This window comes from Pinus tabuliformis, chromosome 9 (genome assembly GCF_031772625.1).
Source record: "Pinus tabuliformis cultivar Carrire ecotype Pingquan chromosome 9, CPIR1, whole genome shotgun sequence".
In the NCBI taxonomy this organism is placed as follows: Eukaryota; Viridiplantae; Streptophyta; class Pinopsida; order Pinales; family Pinaceae; genus Pinus; species Pinus tabuliformis.
In genome coordinates, this window is record NC_142307.1 from 1694750961 (window position 1) to 1694777369 (window position 26409).

Here is a 26409-nt window from a genome sequence, read left to right on the forward strand (position 1 = left end):
TAAGCACCAGAGAGCTTGAAGATTCAAGCCTTCCCATAGAGGAATCTGTCTAGACTGAGCATCACATTTGGCTCTTTCCACTGTAGACCAAGAGGTCACAGAGCTGGTAAGAAGAAGAAGAGTTTGTGTACTCCAAGTGGCTTGGGGAATCCAAGAACCACCCTGCCAAGAAAAAGCTGCTTCAGGAGAACTCATATTGAGTCCCTTTATTGTAATTTCTCTGCTTAAAGACACAATAAAACAAGGCCACCATTGAAAGTTAGACTGGAGACGTAGCCCTGGAGAATAGGGTGAACTCCTTATTAAAATTGTTTGTGTCTTTGTGTTGCTTATTGTATTTCTCTATTGTCTTTCCATTTTATTATCTGTGTATTGGCAATCTGATCAATCCATTATTTCAATAACACAAAACACACACTATCACATGAGTCTGTAATACCCTAGTTTAATAAATATTCAACTGATGTCACTCATAGGGTGAATATCAGATCATTAGAGAAGATGGGGTTTATAACACAAAGGAAAGATTAGAGGGGAGATTAGGATATCGAGAAGAAATGGAGAATCAACTAAAGAAAGGACCCAAAAGGGATTAACCCGATTCGAGTATTGTGAACCACTGAAGATCCCTATTCAAAATGGAAGTAAAGGTCAATATCAGACTATATTAATGTGAGATTGATGCTTTGAAGATGAATCATTGGTTGCATGAATTAGAAGTGTATTTCAGTGTCCATCGTATTGAGGAAGAACATAAGATTTCATTTGTGTGACTAAAATTAGATGGCCATGCTATAAATTAGTGGGAAATACACATAGAGACCTTGAGGTTAGAGGGAGATCCTTCACTTACTAAATGGGATGACATTAAAATCCTCATATTGTCACAATTTTACCCTATCAAGTATGTAGAGGACTACTGGATATGGTGGCACTACTTCAGGTAGATGTAGGGACAGAGTGTATAGGAGTACACCATATAATTTAAAAATATGTCTATAATGTTAGGTATATCCCAAAAGAACTCAGATGTACTCCTCAAGTATCTGGGGGGTGTCTGTGCAACTATCTGGGGAAGTAAGTGACGTTGTTCAAGCCCATATCGATGGGTAAGGCTTGTGTATAGGCAGAATACCTTAAGAACATAGGCCTAAAGAAAGGGAAATCAAGTGGATTGAAGCAGAAGGAGAAACAAGTTGCTTCTAAGGAGGAGAAGAAGAAATGGAAAGGGGGAAAGGATAAAAAGATGAAAAGCATAACATACCAGTTCAAAGATCCCAACAACTACTAAAACCACAACAATAATGATGAATATACAAAGGAGAAGTTCTGGAAGCTACATCCAGAGCTTAACCAAAGGAACAAAAATCCCCTCCACGGATGAATCATATGATTGAGATTGATCTATTTCTTGCTCTATGGCTCAACATCAGTATTGTGGAGACATTCTTTGCAATTCCTCGCAACATCTTTTGGATGGTTGTTATTTCTCTGGCACTACAAGTAGTCGCAGAAAGTAGACAATATCTGCAGGTCGCACGACCGTTCTTGCTGCTGCACTGCCTCTCAGAACCATGCGGGCGAGCTTGACAATATTCCAATCAAACACTAAAAAATGTAATGCTGCAAAAATTGAACATTTATATGTCCACGATATTGTATCCATATACTTTTAATGAACCATATAAGGGTATCCTCTTTAATTAATCCGACTTTAATTAAAAGTGGGTAAGTTTATGCAAATGCATGCTACACTTAATTAAGATATGTATGACTACATTTTACTTTCACCAATGTATTTTTTATTGAATGCACATGTCAACCTCTCTAAAGGGAATTTTCAAAAAAAAGTCTATACTTTGACTTTAATTAAAGGTAGGCATTCATGGTTATGGTAGTCAAAACAAGAATTCATTTTAATTCATAAATGTGAAATAATTTAGTTATTCTTTTTGCCAGTTACATGATAAAGTACCTTAATACTTTCTAAGTCACATCCACAAAAGGAGACATGTGTTCTTCTAGACTCAAATGTGTTTTTTTAACAAATTCTAATTTTCTTCACCATAGAAAACATCTTTTATTTAAAAGGATATAAAATAGAATTCCCACATTCCCATATGTTTCGCTTTTCCTCTTTGGATTTTTACATCTCTTATCACTCTAATTATCGTCATTTCTCTACAAATAAACTCAACAAACATCATCTTCTCTCTTATAGGACCATCTTCTTAATTGTCATCTTTAACACTTCTTTTCTTTGTTTCTATTGCACATTGCATGCATGACATATTGCCTTTTTGCAATAAAAATGTGCACATAAAAATCATGTGGTGCATGCTAAAATGGTCTCTCGTGATGCTTGGAAATGTAAGAATGGAAAAACACCAATATTTAACATGGAGGGAGTGTTCCACTTACTTTTACAATCAAATTGAACACGATGTTAAAATATGAATTGTGGGAAAGTGATGCTTTCCCAATATAAAATTTTTATTTATATAATTTGTGTATAAGATATACATATATACATATACACATATGGAATTTTCATACTAGATTTTATATGTGTGTTTACTATATACAAAAATCATGTCAAAAATAGAGATAACGAGAGTTATTTATAAAATTAGAAGTTTTAATCCACTTGATCCCAAACCATTGTGTTTTCATGTAAAAAAAAACAAGGGAAGAAAAGCTAGTGAACTCAGAGGCTAAGAATACACACTCATTTTTATCAGTAACTACTTGGAAGGTGGGTTTGATAATAATGTGCCAAGGAAAACTTGAAGTCATCTAGGCTCATTAACAACATGTTGACCCATCATAAATAAACCTCAAAAGTATCCTTAATCTCCTTATGTGGATAGCTAACATGGGTATGGGTCTTAGGGCATAGGACACGTTCAAGGGAGGAAACATGAAAGATAGGCCCTAAACAAAGTTTCTAGCCATCTAGGGCCTATAAGGATTCCATTAAGATCCACACATGATATATTTAGCATATCATTGGCCTATTGTTCTATATTTTGGTGACACTAAGTGGTTTTTAATAGAATCTATGTGTCTCATGACCCTATAAACAATATACCTCTTCTCACCTTCTCCCCCTATGCACCTCTCACCCCACCCCTCATGCTCACCTCTCTTCATCTTACTTACCTTCCGCTCGTATCTCACTTATCTCCCTCCTCTACCCATCCACACTTTCCCTCTTCTCACCTCCTCTCCTTTTACTTCTTGTGAACCACCCCCTCATGCCTACCTTCCTTGTCTCACCTATACACAACCTTCTTTCCTTCGCACCTTCACCCATGCCTATGTATATTCCCTCTCTACTTTCCTACTTTCCTAATCCCTTGGACCCATCCACCACCTATACCCCTTATCTCCACCCATACGTAGCTTACGACAACCCCCATTTCCCTCTACCCTACCCTCACTTCTTCTCCTCCTCTTTATCTTACCCTTTATTATATTTCACCATCCCTCTTATTGCATTCCTCCTATTGTTCATGCTCACCACTTTCCCTCCCATAATCAACCACCCTTCTCTTATTCCAACCTCTTCTCCATTTATTAATCTCTCTCCACTCCCTCATTCCTTATCTCTTGTGATCTTAGTTATCTCCTTTTCTTATTCACCCTCGCCCTTCTACCTCTTATCTCATCCACATTACCTCTCTTATTACCTCATGATCTAACCCTCTCATGTATTTTCCCTTCCTCAATGCTCGACACTCCTTGTCCTCTACCAATCATTTCTTTTCCTCGTATGAGTCTTTATGCAACCACATCTCCCCTTCCACCCTGTCCCTCCTATTACAACATTATTTGTCACCCCCTATAATAGGTGAGAGACATAACACGATTAGAACGATGAAATCTTGTGTCCTCACCCTTTCAAATCCATATTTATACCTCCAATGCTCCTACTAAACTAGAAAAGAGTGATGCATAGCTCATTTCCCTACTACAAAGAGTGATGATCAATCCAGATAGAGTATTAGGAGTGATGACCTTGGAATAATAATTTGATAGGTCAATTCAATGTAAATCTCTCTCTCTCTCTCTCTCTCTCTCTCTCTCTCTCTCTCTCTCTCTCTATAGATATAGATATATATTATTTCTTTGCTATATAAATTTCATGGTTTCCCCTTATTTTTATTGTTCAATATATGAATCTGGTTAGATATAGATAATCTTGGATAATTTGGAATATATATATTGTCAATATTTAAAGAATCTTTGATAGGAGAGTAGATCTACTTTATCTTTTTGTATTGTGTGAATGATACATTTGTGAACAACGGAAGCAGCATCTTTAGGAGCTAGAGTTGGATTCTCTACAACAATATCTATTAGATACATTAATAAAATCCAAATACAAGGTATCAAACCATCATTCTCCTCTCTTTCCTCATATATCAAACAATCCTAGAGGCTAGGTCTACATCAAAACATTGAATGGTCTATTATTCTTTTATACAAATATTAGGAAGATTCGTGGAGCTCTTCACCTTGAAACAAGGGAAAATTCCTCATAACCAAAGTGGCAAATCCACTAGGGAATAATATATTGGTTATTTCTCATTTGGTGTAATTTGTTGGTCTTTATAGTTTTCAAAGTCTTTCTTGTAACTTGCCTCCACTTTTTGACACCTTATAGGCTAGTTTACTCCCTGATTTTTTATATATGAGAGGAAAGAATCATTTCCCCTATTTAGACCCATCACTAGCTTACATTGAGTCATGAATAACTAATCATCACTTACTACTAGTGAACACAGTGTGGTGCATCAGTCATTGTTCTTCTAGATAAAGCAATGAAGCTTGTAGGGTTTAAAACACACTCACTTTTGGAAAATAAAATTATATGTTTTTCCTCTTAACTATAGTGAGTATACTATTTGCACATAGATGCTTACAAAATTGGTTTTTAATGGATTTTTTCATGATAATTTTCATGCTATAAAATGGGAAAAGGAAAATTGCATTTTAGGACAATTCCTTTTAGGGAATTTTCTAGGGCCATTTCTTCTATATATTCCAATATTAATTAACCTATACTCCATATGACTTTAACCTTCCTACTTGGCCTATGTAATATCCTTGATAAAATTTCACCTTATTTAAAACAAATAAGGAATGGATGCATTAAAATCTTAAAAAATAGATTGGTAGCCTATTTCTCCAAACACTAGCTTGTCTTGAACATATATACACAGAATGTGGGGTGGATTAGTAGCATAAAATATAGTAATATATGTATGTTTTCATTCAATTTACCAATTCCAAACATATGAAAGAATATTATTTCCTACTTAAATAGAATTAAACACTATAGATAAAACATGATAGTACATATATGAGTAAAAATGAGTCACAAGTCAAACAATAATCTCTCTTCTATTTATTCTCCCACAACATATTGGGAAACACATAAATATGGGCCTCTAGTATGTGCCAACTAAGGTTCAATTTAGAAAAAAAAAAATTGGCAGACATCAAATCCTATAAATAAACAGTCATGTAAAGCCACGGGACCTTATCTAGCTTCAAATTTTGAGCTTGTTCAATTTTGACATTGAGCTTCTTGGGGATGATAACAACCGAATTCAACATATTTATAGTAGGGGAAATTGTGTGAGCTAATGAAAACCATGCATCTCTCCATATAATTCGTATTAAGTAACATCATTACCTTTGCGAACTTAAAATATCTATTGACCTATTTGGAACAAATATCCCCACACAATGTTCTTGTTATTCATTAATTGAATATTATGATAATAGATGTGGATTACAATCCATTATAGTGCTTCCACATAAGGAAATGTTTTTCATTCCTATACATTTGAATGTGACCAAGACTTTTTAATATTAGGGAACACCTTATCATCCATCTCCCTCATAACCGGGTGAATGTGAGGTGTCAACTTGGGTTAATCCTTATACTATAACTTCATAAAAACAATTGGCCCCTATTGATCCATATTGGATCATTATATTTTACTATGTCCATATTGAAGATTTCAAAGTGGAAAAAGTGGAAGAATTAGCTCATAGGACCATTTTTACTAGTAGGATGTAGTTCGACAAATTGGGTTTTGAAACATTTTGGGAGAATTTTCAGGAATCAAATAATATTTTTTAGGGGCAATAATTTTTCTACATAGTATGGCACTTTAGTTTAATATTCTAAACACAAATACCTTTCCAACGACTTAAGAATCACTTGAATTAGAATTTGTATGCTAAAGTTATGCCACTAGGAAGTTAACCTTCTTGTTTTCACCACCATATTTCGAGAGGATGAGATGTTAGCGTCCATAACTCATGGAAAAATAGATAGCCACGTGATTATGATGAAAGATACTCAAGAATAGCCTATATTGTAACTCTGATTAAAAATTAAGGTAGTCAAACCTAGCCGCTAGTAGGATATTAGGTTGTGTTATAACCGACCCACTAGGAAGAAAATGGCTTCCATTCCTTTTGAGTGCATTTTTTCCATAGATGAGAAAAATAGAAAATAGGGATAGGGTATAGAGCGCACAAAGAATATTTTTTCACTATATGTTGGCTTAGAGGGTCTTGACCCAGGTTTAGGGTTAGTTGCACCAACCAACAAAGCCCTACACCGCTGGCCCTTTTAGCAACAACCCGTGTAGCGTAGGTTGCAGCCTCACTCGAAGCAGTATTGGGGGATGCAAGAACCATGTTTCTCCATCTGGAGACTAGTGTGATGTCTTCCAGTGCCTTAGATCTGCTTCCGCGCAGATCAATACACTTCTAGGGATCTTTTACTCTAACTAGGTTAACCAGTCTTCTGACCTTCACAAAGGCTTCCGATTAGTCCTTGCAGACCTTACACAGTTGATTTACCTACTTTTGCGCATCAACAAGCAACCCTAGATCGAGTTTCACATAGATCTATTTAATTCATCAAAAAACATAAGAGAAATAGCTTATAACTTCACATAAGTGGATAACCATTTACTTCATATGTTATTAAGACATATCATTTAATTCGTGTAGCATTCATTCAATATTTCATAAACATATCATTAATCGACAGCATATAACATAAACATATATAATGGAAATACTCAATAATTCTTCAAAAATATGTCTTTATTGATATTCAATTCACTGATTACAGACTCTTCTTACCCTATGCACATAGTTTCATGGGTCTCTGCACTCAGCTGTGGACTCTACCCAGGTCTCTTGCGCACTCAGCTACAAGAACCTTCACTTCTCTACCTAAGCGCTGGAGGAAGAGCCTTCCTGCCTTAGCTCTTTCCCAAGACAACAAAACTCCTCAATCTACCTAGTTATTTATCCAAAGTTATCTTTTAGACTCAATACGAATCAACTATTTATGGCTTTCCTAATACATACCATAGCCCCCAGCTCATGGGTGAGTCTTCAAAACCAACCAAAAACAAGGGGCTAAGACCCCTTTGACTCCTACCTATTTGTGCACTCCGAGTCCACATTTCAAAAAAACTTTACATCTTTTACAAATTTATTTACAAAAATGACTAAGTTAACTCAATTATACCCCTCAGGATGCCATCCCAATAGGCCCCCAAAACAAAGATTGTGACTTGCCCTCAAGTCACTCGACTGGTTGTTCCACTTTTTGGTGGAGATCGCTAAATGCCTTGGTCAATATCTGAAGCTCGCGGTACTCTGTTCTACTACTTACTGTACTTCTTCGACCAGTTTCTCTATGGACCAATACCATATACCAATACCATATAAGGGTATGCTCTTCCTTGTTGGTCTTGTAAAATAATCCATCATTTGTGTGGATCAGGATTGATATCATTAAGGGCAGTAATATAGAGAAAAGTTAATTCAATTAATCTAACAACATATATTTTGAATTAAAATACAACATATTTTGAATTAAAATATATATGTATATAAAAATTATGAATCGTGATTCCTTTCTTAATAAACATTATTACATATTTAATCTTACAATTTCAAATTACTAAATGTACTCTTTATAATAAAAGATTACATAGTAAATTCCCTTCAAATAATTCTCATTTTATACCTTGCCCTCTACTTTACACATTCCTATAAGCCTCATCCACCCATGCAATGCACTACATATGTACACCATACCTTGAAATTATGGGCAAGTTTATGAAAATGCATGCTACACCTAATTATGATAAGCATGATCACATTTTACTTTCACCAATGTCTATTTTAATGCGCATGTCAACCACTCTAATGGGAATTTTCAAAACAAAGTCTATACTCTGGCTTCAATTAAAAGTGGGTAAGTTTATGCAAATGCATGCTACTCTTAATTAAGATATGTATGATCACATTACACTTTCCATCTTTGGATTTTAACATCTCCTATCACTCTAATTATTCTCATTTCTCTACAAATCAACTCAACATTTCATGCATGAGATATTTCCCTTTTGCAATAAAAATATGTACATATGCACATAAAAACCATGTGGTGAAAGTTGAAAATGGTCTTTCATGATGCATGGAAATGGAATAATGGAACAAGTCAATATTTAACTTGGAGGGAGTATTCCACTTACTTTTACAACGCGTTTGAACATGGTGTTAAAAGATGATATGTAGGAAAATGACATTTTCCTGATATATAATTTTTATTTATATAATTTTTGTATAACTATGTGCAATTTTGTTTTTTTTATAGCGTTATGCTATTTTTCATAGAATATATAATGCATATGTTTATGTGGGTTAACCGGCTTAATGATTGAATTTTCCAACAAAATTTGGTTGGATTATAAAGAAGACATTATTGCAATGTACAGGTACTTTTACAAAATTTATGTATTAATTTGATACATTTTTGAAAATGATGAACACCATTATACCCTTAAAACAAAAAATCCTTGCATTAGTGCACCATACAAGGGTATAATTCTTTTTATCTTTTTCTACATTGTAGATCAAAGTTTGTTCTACTAATAGGTATGACTTGATTTGAAAGTGGTTAAGATGATAAAAAGTAATAGTAAGAATAAAAGAGGTATGCATTTTAAGATTATCATATATGTCAAGACAAAAATATATTAAAAATAATAAACAAAATTATATATATATATATATATATATATATATATATATATATATATATATATATAGATAGATAGATAGATAGATAGATATAGATATGAAATTTTTATAGTGGATTGTATATGTGTGTGTATAAAATAGAGATAATGAGAGGTATTTAGAAAAATGGAGGTTTTGATCTACTTGCATCCCAAACCATTAGGTTTTCATATAAAAAAAAAATCGAGGGAAAAAAAACTAGTGAACGCAAAGGCTAAGAATGCACACTCATTTTTATCACTAACTACCTACAAGGTGGGTTTCATAATAATGTGCCGATGAAAATTTGAAGTCATCTAGGCTCAACAACAACATGTTGACCCATCATAAATAAACCTTCAAAACTATCCTTAGTCTCCTTATGTGGATAACTAACATGGGTATGGATCTTAGGGCATAGGACATGTTCAAGGGAGGAAACATGAAATTTAGGCCCTAAAGAAAGTTCGTAGCCATCTAGGGCCTATAAGGATTCCTTTAAAATCTACACATGATATATTTAGAGTATCATTGTCCTATTATTCTATATTTTGGTGACACTAAGTGGTTTTGAGTAGAAGGTGTGTGTCTCATGGCTCTAGAAGCAATCTATCTCTTCTCACCTTCTCCCCGTTTCCGCCACTCGCCCCACCCCTCATGTCAACCTTGCTTTGTCTTACTTAATTTCCACTCTTGTCTCACTTATCTCCCTCCTCTACACGTCCACATTTTCCCTCTTCTCACCTCCTCTCCCTTTTCTTCATGTGAACCACCCCCTCATGCCTACCTTCCTTATCTCACCTATCCACACTCTTCTTTCCTTCACATCTTCACCCATGACTATCTATATTCCCTCTCTACTTTCCTACTCTCCTAATACCTTCAATCCATCCACCAACTATACCCATTATCGCCACCCTTACCTAGCTTACCACAACACCCATTTCCCTCTACCCTACCCTCAGTTATTCTCCTCCTCTTGATCTTACCCTTTATTCTATTTCACCATCCCACTTCTCTCATTCCTCCTTTTATTCGTGCTCACTAGTTCCCCTCCCATAATCATCCACCCTTATCTTATTCAAACCTCTTATCCATTTACTAATCTCTCCCCATTGCCTCATTCCTTATTTCTTGTGATATTATTTATCTCCTTGTCTTATTCACCCTCACCCTTCTATCTCTTATCCCATCCACATTACCTCTCTTATTACCTCATGAACTAACCCTCTCATTGATTTTCCCTTCCTCTATGCCCGACACTCATCCTCTACCAATCATTCCTTCGCCTCTTATCAGTCCTTATTGCACCACATCTCACCTTCCACCCTATCCCGCCTATTACAACATTATTTTTCACCCTCTTTATTAGGTGAGAGACATAACATAATGAGAATGAAGAAATATTGTGCCTTAACCCTTTGAAAGCCATATTTATATCTCCATTGCACCTACTAAACAAGAAAAGAGTGATGCGTCATTCATTTCCCTCCTACAAAGATTGATTATCACTCCAAATAGAGTAGTAGGAGTGATGACCTTGTAAACCTTTTATATTTTCCCATTTTCAAAGAGGTATATTTGAGAATGATGTTCAATTTCTTTTCAAATGACCTAGGAGTTTGTACTGTAATCTAAACTCAGTAGAACCTTAGTTTCTATATTCATCCTTTCATCTCCTTATCAAATCTATATAAGGAGGGTATTCCTAAGGAAAAAGGATAAGAGAAAAAATTAGGTAACCAAATGCTAAAAAAAATTCTCAGAGAAAATCCTTGCAATCAATAGGTAAGGAGCTTGAAGTAAGAATTTGATAGGTAACTCTAAATTCAATGTAAATTTATATATTTATTATTTCTTTGCTAATATAAATTTCATTTTTTTCCCTAATTGTTATTGTTCAATATATGACTCTGTTTAGATATGGATTATCTAGGATAATTTCAAATATATATTATCAATCTCTAAATAATATTTGATAGGAGAGTATATCTAGTTTCTCTTTTTGTATTGTGTGTATGATACATATGTGAACAATGGAGGAAACACCTTTAGGATCTAGAGTGGGATTCTCTAAAGAAATATCGGTTAAGCACATTAATAAACTCAAAATACAAGGTATGGAATCATATCTTTCCTCATATATCAAAGTGTCTTAGAGGATAGGTCTAGCTTAAAAAATTTAATGGTCTAGTATTATTTTATACAAATATTACATGGATTTGTGGATTTCTTCACCTTGTCACAAGGGAAAATTCCTCATAACCAAAGTGGTGAATCCACTAGGGAAGAATATATTGGTTATTTCTCATTTGGTGTAATTTCTTGGTTTTTATAGCTTTTAGAGTCTTTCTTGCAACTTGCCTCCATTTTTCGACACCTTGTGGGCTAGTTCTCCCTGATTTATCCGATATGATTTATATATGAGAGGAAAGAACCATTTGCCCCATTCAGACCCATCACCAGCTTACATAGATTCATGAATAAATAATCATCACTTACTAGTAGGGAACATAGTGTGGTGCATCACTCACTGTTCTTCTATATAAAGCAATGAAGCTTGTACGGTTTAAAACACACTCATTTTTGGAAAAAAAATCTTTGTTTTTTCCTCTTGACAGTAGGGAGAATACTCTTTGCTCAAAGAGCCTTAAGAAATTGTTTTTTAATGGATTTTTTCATGATTATTTGCATGCTATAAAATGGGAACAAGAAAATTTCATTTTAGGACCATTCCTTTCAGGTAAATTTCTGTGACCATGTATTCTATATATTCAAATATTAATTAAACTATACTCCATATTAATTTAACCTTCCTACTTGGCCTATGTAGTATTCTTGATTAAATTTCACCTTAGTTGAAACCCATAAGAAATTAAGATCCACTTCCTATCCTTAATCAAGGACGCATTAAAACCATAAAAATTAGATTGGTACTCTATTTCTCCAAACACTAGTTTGTCTTGAACATATATACACAGAATGTGGGGTGGATTGGTAGCATCAAATATAGTAATATATATATGTTTTTATTCTATGTACTAATTCCAAATATATGAAAGAATATTATTTTCCTACATAAATAGAATTAAACACTATAGATAAAACATGATAATACATATATGAGAAAAAAATGAGTCATAGGTGAAAGAATAAACTCTATTATGTTTATTCTCCCATAAAATGTTGGGAAACATATGAATATGGGAATTTAGTGTGGACCAACTAAGGTTCAATTTAGAAAAAATGTTTTTTTTACACATCAATTCCTACAAATAAGAAGTCACGTAAAGCCAGGGGACCTTATCTAGCTTCAAAATTTGAACTTGTACAATTTTGACATTGAGCTTCTTGGGGATGATAACTCCCAAATTCAAGATATTTCTAGTAGGGGAAATTGTGTGAGCTAACGACACCCATGCATCTCTCCATATCCGTGTTGAGTAACATCATTACCTTTGGGAACTTATAATACCTATTCACCTCTTTGGAAGAAATATCCCCACATAATGTTCTTGTTATTCATTGACTGAATATTATGATAATAGATTTGGATTACAATCCGTTCTAGTGATTCCACATAAGGAAATGTTGGGTCTTTCTACATTTGAATGTGATTAAGCCTTTTCAATAATAGGAAGCACTTTATCATCCATCTCCCTCATAACAGGGTGAATGTGAGGTGTCAACTTGGGTTAATCCTTATCCTATAAATTCATAAAATAATTGTCCCCTCTTGATCCATATTGGATCATTATATTATTTTTCATCCATATTGATGATTTTAGAGAGGAAAAAGTGGAGGAGTCAGCTCATTGGACCATTTGTACTCGTGGAACCTAGTTCAACAAATTTGGGTCTGAAACGTTTTGGGAACATTTTTAGGAATCAAAAGACATTTTTTAGGGGTAAGAATTTTTATATTTAGTATGGAACCTTATTTTAATATTCTACACAAATACCTTTCCAGCGACATAAGACTCACTTTAATCAGAGTTTGTATGAAAATGTTATGCCACTCGGAATTTAACCTTCTTGTTTTCATCACCATATTTCGAGAGGATGCTATGTTAGCCTCCATAACTCATGGAAAAGGAGACAACCACGTGATTATGATGAAATATACTCTACAAGATCCTATATTTTAACTCTCAATAAAAATTGAGGTAGTCAAACCTAGCCACTAGTAGACTATTAGATTGTGTTATAACCGACCCACTAGGAGGAACAGGGATTCCATTTATTTTTAGTGCATTTTTTCCATAGTTGAGAAAAATAGAAAAGAGGGATAGGGTATAGCACACAAAGAGTATTTTTGCACTATATTTTCCCATAGGCCACTGACCATTCTTCTTTGTACTCATAGCCATTTCCGATTTAGAGAAAGAAAGCAGTGTAACCTCACCTTCGAGTCGTGTTTTCTCCCAAAAGGATTTCCTAGCTTATATCTGATGTCAAATCATGGTTTGTAAGTTATTATTTTGTTGTTCTCTAATTTTTGAATAATTTTAATTTACATGCATATGAAAATAACAATAATGTACACACATGAAAATCTAAAGAGAAATATAACCCTAATAGTATAAAATTTTGGATTTTTAAATATAGTTTTATTAGATCTATTGCGACGAAGGTCGAATTGAATATCCATGGTAGTTTACAGATCATATTGGTATAAAATTAAGATTGGTTGGGTGTATTTTGGAGACTTGTAGGGGATCTAGGGCGACTAAGCCAACAATTAGAAAACCCCTAGTCATGGTTGTTGAATATGTGCACAACTCTCATGACCCTACAGAGGAGAGGATTTTGTAGCTAGAAGCATAAGTTGTAGATACAAGTCATAATATGAATCTCCTCATGTAGGTCCTGAACAATAATCTTGGACTACTCAGAGAAGATTGGGTTTATAACACAAAGGAACTATTAGAGGAGATATTAGGATATTGAGAAGAAATGGATAACTAGCTGAAGAAAAGACCTGAAAGGGATTAACCCAATTCGAGTGTTGTGAACCACTCACAATCCCTGTTCAAAATGGAAGTGAAGGTTAATATCAAGATATATTAAGGTGATATTGACACTTTGAAGATAAATCATTGGTTGCATCAATTAGAAGTGTATTTTAATGTCCATCATATTTAGTAAGAACATAAGATTTCATTTATGCGACTAAAATTAGAGGGCCATGCTCTAAATTACTGGAAAAGCTACATAGAGACCTTGAGGTTCGAGGGAGATCCTCCAATTACTAAATGGGATGAAATTAAAATCCTCTTAAAGTCACAATTTTACCCTATTGATTATGTAGAGGACTAGTGGATACAGTGGCACTACTTCTGGCAGAAGTAAGGGCAAAGTGTATAGGAGTACACCACATAATTTAGAAACATGACTATAATGTTCGGTATCTACCCAAAGAACCCAAATGTACTCCTCAAGTATCTGGGGGGGTCTATGTAACTATCTAGGGAAGTAAGTGATGTTGTCCAAGCCCATATCAATGAACAAGGCTTGTGTATAGGCAGAATAAGAATATAGGCTTGAACAAAGGGAAATCAAGTGGATTGAAGCAGAAGGAGAAACAAGTTTCTTCTAATGAGGAGAAGAAGAAGTTGAAAGGGGGAAAGAATAAAAAGATCAAAACGATAACATATTAGTGCAAAGATCTCAAAAATCACTAAACCCACTACAATAATGGTGAATATACAAAGGAGAAGTGTTGGAAGTTGCATCCAGAGCTTAACCCAAAGAATAAAAAGAGATACAGTAAGAAGAAGAACATCATGGCCACTGATTCAAGAAACCAATTTGAAAGAACCTCAGATGTGGATGAGGAGAGTTTTGTATGTTAGTGTAGAAGGAGGTAAATTTGAGTATCCTTCAACAACATGAAGAGAAAGAAATGAACAAACTATTCCATATAAAGATACAGGTCAAGAAGACACAAATTGATGCTTTGTTTAATTCAATATCATAGGTGAATATCAGTGTAGTAAATTTGGTCAACAAATTGGGATTGGAATTTCGTGATCATCGAAGACCATATCCATTGGTATGGGTAAAAAAGAATGAGAAATTAAAGGTTAAAAAAAATTCAAAATTAGATCTGTTATTAGTGTCAATTTTATTGATAAAGTAGAACTAGATGTGGCTCCCTTTGATGTATGCAGAGGTGTTTGGAATTTTGTGACAACCCCAATCATATCTTATTTGTGAATATCATGTAAACACTTCCATGTATTTGGATTCCTTAATTGAAATGGTATGAGTAAGAGACACAGATTCCAGGGTCCGAGGGAGGTTTCTTGTTGTGATGGTGTAAGTTTCCTTAAGGTAGAAAACTTTATATTGTTGGGACAACCATTGAATATGGTTGTTATGTGTTTAATATATTGGTTCCTAAATTTAATAAAACTACAATAAAGTTACACATGCCATGATTCCTTGGAAATAAATGTGACAAGAAACAAGGACCAATTTTAATGGAGGATGGAATTGTGCATGAAACATGAAGAACAACAAAGTCCACCACGAAAGGGGAATGTTGGAACAATAGGAGCCACCATGGCCAAGATGGAATTAGGGGTAGAAGAGACAAAAATAAAACACATTGGAGTAGAGAAGTCAAGATCGCTAACAAGGGGGACCTTGAAGTTCAATGCTAAGAGTAAGCAACTCGATTGCTGATTTCGGTTAGCGAGACTAGAATAAGAAGGTATCTCAGGTGAGGACAATGGCCTCTAGATTCCCAATTGGCCAAAGGGTGGAGGATTTTTCTCTAGATTCACTTGAAGTTTGAGGTGGAGGGATTGTTCCTTGGACTTTCGGAGAGAGGACTTATGGAGCCTTTCTTGTTGTGTTTGTATAGTGGGTTCTAGATTCCCTTCTATGGGTGGAACAACTATGTTGTACATTTCAGGGTGGAGGTGAAGCCTATGGAGTCCCTAGAGTTGTTGGCTATTGAACAATTGAAAGGTTGAGGCGGAAGGCCTATAGATTCCCTTTGATGTTATCGACTACTATTTTATTATTGGATGGATGTGAGAGAGCCTCTGGAGTCCCTATTTCAATGAATAGTGGTGATAAATCCCTATAGTAGAACCACCTTAGTCTTTGGCATTTGGCTTGAGTGTGACATCTTCAAGAGAGAACTGGTTGTAGTTTGTTTATGGTTGGGTGGAAAGTTGTCATCGAGAACTAAATTTCCTAGTCTAGTATACATTAAATATAAGTGATTGTGAATGCATTGTTTATTATTGAGTTCTTATTGAACTATTGAAGTAGTGTTTTATTCATTGTGTGAATGGTTCATGGATTTAATGTGATTGGAATGGTAAATCTCTCATTGAGTGTGTATCTTGTTGTTGTGGTATCCCACTAGTGTTTTTAATGCAGGACAACAGATATAATTTTGTATGTGTGAGTTCCATGTGCAATAAGTATTATTTTTGTATGTGAGCATGATCATTTGATGTTCAACTGCAAGGTGTGTGTCTGTAATTTGATTAGTAAGGAACCTTCTTGTTGTTAATGTAATTTTGAACCTTTTACAACTTATTTAGGTGCTTCATGATGTCTAGTTGTTTCTATAAGCTCTATTATGCTTACTCGTTCCTCTAGGAGACCTGTATGTCTCTAGACAAGAGGGGTTTGCTTCCATGTAAACCATTAAGGGTCAAGGGATTGTAGGCCTTTGAAAGACTGAATGGAAAGCCCATAACCTAAATGGAAAAGTCCCTGTTTGGTCCATTATAATAAGGCCATCAGTAAACTAGGAAGGGAAATCCTATCTTAAGCTCAAGAGGGATAGCACAAGAACATGTTTCATAAAACTATAAGGGTGATGGTGGAGTTCTGTCACAAGTCCAAGTGATTATAGAACCACTACATTTGAGTCGTGGGAGAAACCCTCCGCAAATGGTTCATGATGAAAAACCCATAGATATATTGTCTCATAACCTTATCTCACATCATCATCCTTTTAACCATATCCATGACTTTGGATGAATTTATTGGGTAGTACGATAGTCAGCTTGAAATCTAGGTTGTTAGTCCATATGACCGCAATGCATGACCAAGAGAAAGAGCTCACATGGTCAATGAATAAGAGTAAATGAGAGGAATATGTGAAGGATATGAAGCCTGTGATGAAGTGTCCTAGAAGGTTGTGTCCCTAGGAGCCCACAAGAGGTCACACAAGAGAAATTTCAAACTTACAAGAACTAGGTTGGGGTGGCACAACTAGTGGCATGGAGTGGACTAGGATGATTTGGAGGTCATGCATTGGCCGATGGAAGAGAAAATTCCTATGAAAAAAGGCTTATCGTGAAGTTAGGAAGTGGATTATGGGACCCATTTAGACGGAAAATATTACACTAGATGATGGGACAATTTTTGTCCTGTAGTCCATCTCCTAGAGGGAGCAAGGTGTTGTGTTCACGATGAAGTTTGGATGAATCAGCACTAAGTTTTCATGACAAGAGAAAATTCTTCAGTGCTATTAAATAAGAATGAGAACCTATGGGCCAACTTGAAGCATTGACCGTGTGGAGGTGTGGAGCTGCCAAGATGATGTAAGCTTGGAGGTCGGTCCCCAATTGTTCAATGAAAAGGTGTATTTAAATGGAACAGGGTGACGCAAGTCAACATGTGGTGGCGTGCATTTGGGCTCGACAAATTTTTCATTTCCGCAAGGGTTCTAAAAACATTTTTGAAAATTCCATGTAAAAATCTATATAAGGCCACAATGATGGGACACTTATCCCAAGTTGAATGGTGGGGAAACATTCTAATGGTTGTTGATTCAGTTTATTGTGGCTAAGGAAATTGGCAAAGGAAATGGAAAAGTCTTTGGAAATGCATGAGGAATTTATTGCCATTTTATTTGTGAAAATAATGGAAATTAGGAGAAAAGGAAGGTGAAAGGTCATAGGTTGCATGTGAGGAGGAAAATGAAGAAAATTAAGGCCTCATTAATAAAAAGGCTTCTCATGATCCATGGGAAAGACTTGATCAATTCAATTTTGGAGCTCTCTCATTATTCTCTCTCTCTCTCTCTTACCCTTGGAGACTAAGAGTTTTCTTGGAGCACTCTTGTTGGGTGTGGCATACTTTGAGTTTTGGAGAAATAAGGCGAAGAAATAATAGGAAAGTGCAGGAGGGCATCGGTATCAATAGTTACAACCAGTTTTGCTTGCAGGTATCAAGTTGCATGTATGTTTTCCCCACTAGCTTTGGCATGCATGACACATGCATGTGGTTTGTTGGTTATGATCTGTCACTGGGATGGAGGATTGTCTCAATTGACAGTGGATTTGCCTAGCCTTTTCATTTCATGGATAGCCATGGAGATTGTCGGTTTATCTCCTTATTTTATTTTGGTTGGTTCTCATGTTTCCTTAGCTTAGGTTGAGTTATTAGTTCCTGGAAGCCTTGGTTGGACAAATGCTCTGGAAGCCCTTGGTGGGTTGAGTTACTTGTCCTAGAATCCTTGGTTGGAAAAATTTTCTGGAAGCCTAACAACAGTTATGGGTTGAGTTAGTAGTCCTGGAGCCTTGGTTGGACAAATTCTCTAGAGCTCAACAACAATTGTGGGTTGAGTTACTATTCCTGGGAGCCACGTTGGAACAAACACTCTGGATCCCTGGGAGGATGGGATAGAGATCAATAAGATGATGGTTTTGGTGATGTTTGACCATGAGGTGGAATCATTATTTTACGGGTTGAGGTGGATGGCCTCTGGAAGCCTTGGATGGTTTTTTTGTTGATGTGTTCTATGGGATACGACATTCATGCTTGGAATATGGCAAGGGGGTGAATGGTTGAAGAGAGATTTGGCTCAACCATTCAATGGTCGTGTGGAACGTGGAAGTCCCATCCTGGGTTGGATTTGGCATCATTAATTAAAGTTTATTTGCCCCTGTATCTCTATGAGAATTATAATGGATTATATGTGGTTTATATGGCTAGTATTTCATTGGTATTTTTGAATGTATTATGTTGGTTATTTACATGTTTTATGACAACAACCATGTGTGGATTCATCATTTTTTAACTTATAATTGAATGATCAATGTATCTATGACCTAGTTGATGGAATGACTATTAAAGTGATAAGGAAACAATGCTTCATGGTGAATCTCAGATAAGTATGAGACCTGTATGCTCAGATCTATTATTTACACCTATAGGTTGCATATTTACTAAGTGTTTGAAAAAATGCATGTCATAACTAGTAGAGGTCCATTCAAGGTCTTCAATAAGTATTTTCTTTAGTACTATAATTTCCATGTTATTTTATAGATTTTAATAGATGGTTCAACTCTGGGTAGTGACCTCAGCTCTGGGCCTGAAAAAGTAGCTAAAATCGCAGAGTCGCTAGAATAGCACTGACAAATTGGGTCCCTGGTCACTGACAAGGAAGCCTGTGAGAGTGACTATAGGGTTAGATTCGCATGCATGCATTGTCATGGGAGAAACTTTGGGTTTAATTCATCTAAATGCTAGGTTAAGTCAAGGATTGGGCACCTGGAGTGGTGGATTAACTCGTAGGGATCCTAAAGTAGCAAAGGGACATTTGTGTGTTGTGTTTCCATAGATTCCATTTCCTTAAGGTTACCTAGTAGTAGCCTCTTGTCGCATGTTTACCCCAGCTAGCTAGTTGCTTGGGTAGATGTGGGAGGAGGGTCTTACAGAGTGGTATCAGAGCATGGTTGCACTCTCCTTGGGTTGTGTGTTGATCATGCATTCATGTTGGTTTCATATGTGTTCCTTTTGCATGTAGTCCATGTGCTTGATGAATTTTGATGGTGTTTATCATGGTTGTAGTGGTGTCTCCATGTGAAGGTTGAAGGTGTTATCGTGGATTATGTCTTCATGTGTGTATCACTGATTAGGAATTGTTATGCACATCAATGTTCACATGTTATCAAGTTCACGTGATATGGTTGTTGTTTTCATGAATAAGGTCATGGTTTCTGTAGTTGATATGGTCATCCATTGATGACTGGACTCTAAATATAATGATGTGTACATGGTTTTGTGCTCATGTGTTATATGTCTATATGTAGTTGTTATGCATGTATGGTCTTGGTTATATTTATCCATGAATAGTAGGTCAAGCATGCCTTGTGAAGTCATGGTATGAAATTTAGGTCATCATGATGCTATTGGTTGTTATGATGATAATGTGTTGGCTGAGATAGAACACAAGTTGAAGATCATCATAATTAGGTAGCAACATTAGACTTTGGGGTAAGAGCATATCGTCATATAGTTATTTGTATGTTTGGCATGCAGATATGTAAGTAAAAGATTGTTATATGCATTAGGTTTATATACATTAGGTTTATGTACATGTTTTTTATGTTATGGTTACGTAAATGATAAATGATATTTGATTAGTATAGTCACATGCACATACGTCATGAATGATAGTAACATGTGCTTGTATCAATTTCTATTTTTGTTTTATGTTAGATAACTTGATGATTAAGTAACATGTTGTTGATGTGCATGATAGGTTAACTTGTTGTTGTAGTATGTTAGTAACTTGATGATTAGGGTTATAACGTTAATATCTTGATGGTATATGTATTATGCTAAATTGGATTGGACTATGCAGATAGTTATGGTTACAATATTCGGGTATGAGCCAACATATTTGTGATGACTTTGCACACGTGGTTATTATGCATGAACGATAAATGCTTATGAGTTTATGATGTGAACATGTTAGTTAGTTAATGTTATGGATATTGTGATCTTATTTATGTTTGAGTTGACATGTTGTAAAGTTATATCTTGCTAACTAGATTAATTGTGAAAACAATATAGCCTTCCCCGAGGTACACTAAGGTATGAGTTTTCTTATGTAGTATCCTTGGTGTTAGATTGTTTGATTATGTCATCTAGCTGATTTATCTAACATAGTATGTGTGCAAGTTATTTGAATGTTTGAGTAATTGCATGATATAATTATTTGTTCCAATGATCTTGTTTAAGATGATTGTACTAATACATCTATGCTAGGACAATTGATATATACTTGAGTGTAAGTAGGTCACATGTGTAGCATTATGTCTAAGGACTATGAGTTGACTATGGATTATGACATGATTATTAGTCTTCGTAAAGGTTGATTTCAAATTGATGTATATGGTTGTCTTGATATTTGGAACATGTGGTTGACATGTGTGAAGATTTGCAGGAAACATGATTAGTATTATCTTGACACGCTAATAGTTGATGGGTTTACATAGCTAATAGTTGGGTAATGTGACAAGTACATAGTAAGCCTTGATCATAGCAAGGTAAAACGATAAAAAGAAAAGGAATTGTGAAATAATTCCTTTCGCTATGTTTGGAAACCCTAATTACAAAAGAATGAGTGATTCACAGACAGGAAGTCTTCTTAACCTTAATCTCATCTGACATTATGTGGATATGTGTTATATTCATGGACATGTACTGATAGTTATATTAGCTAGTTCCTAGTTACAACTGGTTTGTCAAGGGAACTAGAGTCCCTTGAAAGATGGCATGGATGTATTCAGTTACAAGAAACATGCTTGGCACAACAAGGAAAGGTACCTAATGTATTGTTATGCTTATTTATGCACTGAAAGTTATGTGTTGATGCTAGTATGATGTATGGATTTGCATGGAAAGATAGGTTGCCATGAAATTTTGAAGAAGGCTCGAGTTGGGCTTTCCTAGGGAACCATGGGGATTGAATCATGGTTTTTCTTTCAATCTTGTGCTTTTGGTCATTCATGATTTTTTGTGCTCGATTTGAAAATTTGTTTATGTCTAGTGTATGGTCATACCACTTTGTTGTGGTGTTTTATTGATTTTTGTTTTCATGGCCTTCTTCTTGTTGTTTATCTTCTTGCCTTTTATTGTTTTGACTCTTGGGAATTGATTGGGAAACAAGAAAGTTAATGGATCTCAAGGAGAGATGTGTGGTAACCAACAGGTAATGTAAGACACGGATGAATATTGGTGCATGACTAAGTGCATTAGAAGGTAAGACTATGACAGTCATTTGGACTGGCTGGATCCATTGTGGTAAATGGACGATGGCACTAAAGTCATGAGAAAAGTAACCAAAAATGTAAAGTAAATGGATTTGAGGCATCAGATTCCTTGGTTATGTTGGGAACAACTATTCTTAATGTTGTGCATGTTTTGCATGAACAAAGGAAGTTCTCTTAACATTGACCTTATGATATTTGGTAATTATGTTTTGATTGTGATTATGTTGATGTTTATATATTTATACATGTATGTATGTATGTCATGTCTAAGAGGGTCATCATGGATCATGATTATTTTATGCTAATATTTATATTTACATATGTGTGTATGTATGTCGTTGACTAACTAGATCATTATTATTTAATGTTGATGTTTATATGTATATATATGTATGTATGTATGTATGTATGTCACTGTTTGATAGGAGCCATTAAAGAACATTTGAGGTTTAAAATGGGCCTCCTAAGAAAAATGTAAAACCAAAATGAACTTTGTAAGAACCAATAGGATTCAAGATGATGATGTCAACCATGGGGGGTGACTCGCCATTTTTGGGGTAAAAAGTAAAAGGATTATAAAATAATAAAACTACTTTTTTCAACTTCTATTTTAAACTTATCTCCCTAAGGCTTTACTCAAATTGCAAGCGGGAGTACTCGTTTGATGCAAAATTTAATTCCTCATCCAATGAGTACCCATGTTGCATATTTTTTATGGACCTTGATACACGAAAAATGAGAAATGCATGAAAAATGTGATTGCAATAACGTTTTTCATGTATTTCTAATTTTTTGTGTCGTGGGGTCCATAAAAAGTATGAAACATGGGTACTTCTTGGATGAGGAATCAAATTTTGCATCTAATGATTGTTCCTACTCGAAATTTGAGTAAACCCATAGGGAGATAAGTTGAAAATATCAGTGGAAAAATTAGCTTTGTCTTTTTTCCCTCTAAAATTTGATGATGTAATCTAATCTTATATTATTATTTCCATTATTATTTTATAATTTTCTTATGAGGCCCATTTTAGACCTAAAAATTCCCCTAATGATTAGGAATCATTATTGTGAAGGAATGATTGTTTATGCAGGTGAATGACTTGAAGAGGTTTCAGGTCCTACAAGGAATCAATTGGGAGACAAATATATGAGGTCAGCATCATGTGGTTATGAGTTAATATTATGTCTATGTTATCAATAAGTTATTCCAAGGGATACATCAGCTAAATGAAAGCAATGTGGTCTGCGGCATTCTAGGACAAGCATGGATAAGATGTTGGAAGTAAGGTTGCTTGGTTGAGGTAGTGTGGTTTCAAATGTGCGGTATTAATGTTGCACATAAGTCATACATGTTGCATCTATGATGATTGTGTGCATGCAGTATTGTGCATATGTAGTGTGTTTACATTTTATTTATGCAATATTATGTACAGAGTGTTAGTATAGATAATGGTGTATGAATGTTGCATATTCAGTGTTGGGTATAGATGGTGTTATGTACATGTTGGGTATATGGTGTCGTGTACATATCATACTATGTGCATGATGGATAGACAGTGTTGTATGTATATGGTGCTTGGTGCATGTTGGATATGTGGTCATGTGTACAGATGATGTTATTTACATGTTGGATATGCAATGCTATGTACATGTGGTGTTGTGTTCATGTTGTATATGTGGTTCTATTTATATATAGTGTGTGTGTATGATTGTGCAAGTGGTTTTGTGTACATGTGGTACTATATACATGTTGTACAAGCGGTGTTGTGTGCAGGTGTTGTTGTGTACATGTCGTGCATGTGGCACTATGTACATGTGGTGTCGCTTACATGTCGTGCATGTGGTATTGTGTACACGTTGTTAAAGTGGTTTATCGTACATGTGGCGTTGTGTACATGTTATGCAGGTGGCATCGTGTACATGTGATGTTGTGCACACATTGTGGAGGTGGTGCTTCATACATGTGGCACTGGCATACATGTGGGATTGAGTGCATGTCATACATGATGTGTTGCATGCATGCACTACTATGTATGTGGATTGTGTAGTCACGGTATCAAGGCATGTGTATTCATTGTGTTGTACTCTATGTGGGTACATGTATTGTGTGGTGTTGTACATTGAGTATAGACATATGAGTTGTGTTGTATATCAGGTGTATGTGTATCCATTTTGTGGTGTCTCACGTTGTGTGTGGATGTATGTCTTGTGATGTACATTGTGTACGTATACGTGTTGTGTTTTGTCGTACATTGGATGTAGGAGTATGCATTGTGGTGTGTTATGCACTGGGTGTAGGCATATGTATGATGTTATGCACTTGATGTAAGCATATGCATTGTATTATATACATTGGGTGTAGGTGTATGTGTTGTATGTCCTATGTAGGTACATGTATTGCATGGAGTTGTATGTCGTGTGTGTTGGCATTATGATTCAAGTGTTGTCCTTGATGGCAACTCACTCAGAGGTTGGTACAGGTGCTCAGAGGTTGGTACAGGTGATGGCAACTTAATCAGAAGACAGATCTTAGTACAGCATGCCAAGGAAGTTAATATACGCAGGTTCGTTAAGCCCAAGTCGCGTGTACACGCTAGTTGGATTCAGAAAAAGCGCGTGTATGTGGAAAAGTACCTTTGGTCCATGGTGGTTAGTCCTTGGAAGTTGTGCCTATGATTTCGGACCATTGTGTCTCGACGGGCGTGTCGATCCCTAGTTTTGAAGTTGATGGTATTGTGTTACTATGGTTTTGGTTCTTGGTATTGAGCAAGGCCTAAGACTATATAAGGAGAAGAAGATCATTAGGCAATATCATCTTTCGACAAGGCTTGAATATCTAAGAGAGAAAGAGATCTGATATGCAGGTTCTGGGTTGCTTGATCTAAGCCAAGGAGAGATCACATCGGTTGATGGAAGACTAGATCTAAGGATAGATCGGGATCTAATGGTTTGAAATGCACTATCATGATATGGTTGATTATGCGTATTTCTAGATCTGCATATTGTCGCAATGTTATGTTCTGGGTCTAACTGATGTCTGGTACAGCTGCAAATTGAGAAAGTTTATTTTTAGATCTGTACGCAGGTTGGCTTCGGTAAAAGCGCGTGTATACGCGGGTTTTGCTCATTGAAGTAGCGTATATCTTTTGAAGCTTGATTTTGGGTTTACAGTGGGGTCTGACTGTTATTGCAGAGTTCTGTAGTCTGCTCTGTGTTCTGGTAACTGGTGATTGACAGGGTTCAGTGGTTCAGTGATTCAAAGTTTGATTACAAGTTTGGTTGTTTTATGCTTCAATGATCTGTTGTGAAAGTTGAATGAATTGGGGTCTACAGATTGTAATGTTGTGCTTCAGGAATATCCAGTCTGAAAATGTATGAAAGGTGGTACCTGAAGGAAAGAAGATTGTAGGTCAGCACCTACGTACTAGTATCTTGGCTAGTACAAGAGCAAAGGGGGTTGGAGCTCCCTTCCAAGGAAGTTTGGAGAACGAGAGAAGGTTGTAGCCTTCTGCAGGTTGTAGCCTGCGTACTGGTATAAGGCTGCACCAGTACAAAAGATTGTAAACTGAAGTTTCATATTAAAGAAAGATAGAGACAACTTGCAGCAGGTGGTTTTCACCCACATTGGGTTTCCACCTTATATCTTGGTGTTCATGTGTGTGGCTTTTGATCTGTTCTGTTATACTGCACCTGTTTACTGTTAATGTGGTGAATAATGTCCTGATGAACTTAACTGAAGAATAAGCTAACTAAATTATGAGTTTTCTTCTTATACGCTGTTTTATTTAGTCACAGTAGCGTGTACACGCTGGTTCACTTAACTGAAGTAGCGTATATGTTTCTGAGCATTGAAAAAGTTTGATTGATCTGATAATACTGATTCACCCCCCCTCTCAGTATTATTTCCAACAATTGGTATCAGAGCAGGTCCTTCAGAGAAGCTTGATCGCTTGAAGGTAGATCATTCATCATGAGCAACTACGAGAAAGAAGCATCAATCAGGCCACCGATTTTTGATGGGACAAATTTCAATTATTGGAAGGTAAGAGTTACTGCATATCTTCAATCTCTTGGTACAGAAGTTTGGAACATTGTAGAAACAGGCTATGCTTTTCCTTCAGCTACTCCTACAGATCCAGCTGAGAAAAAGCAGTATGAAACAAATGCAAAAGCAGTCAGTACTCTATTAGGAAGTATATCCCAAACAGAATTCATGAAGGTCATGCACTTCAAATCAGCAAAAGAGATATGGGACAAA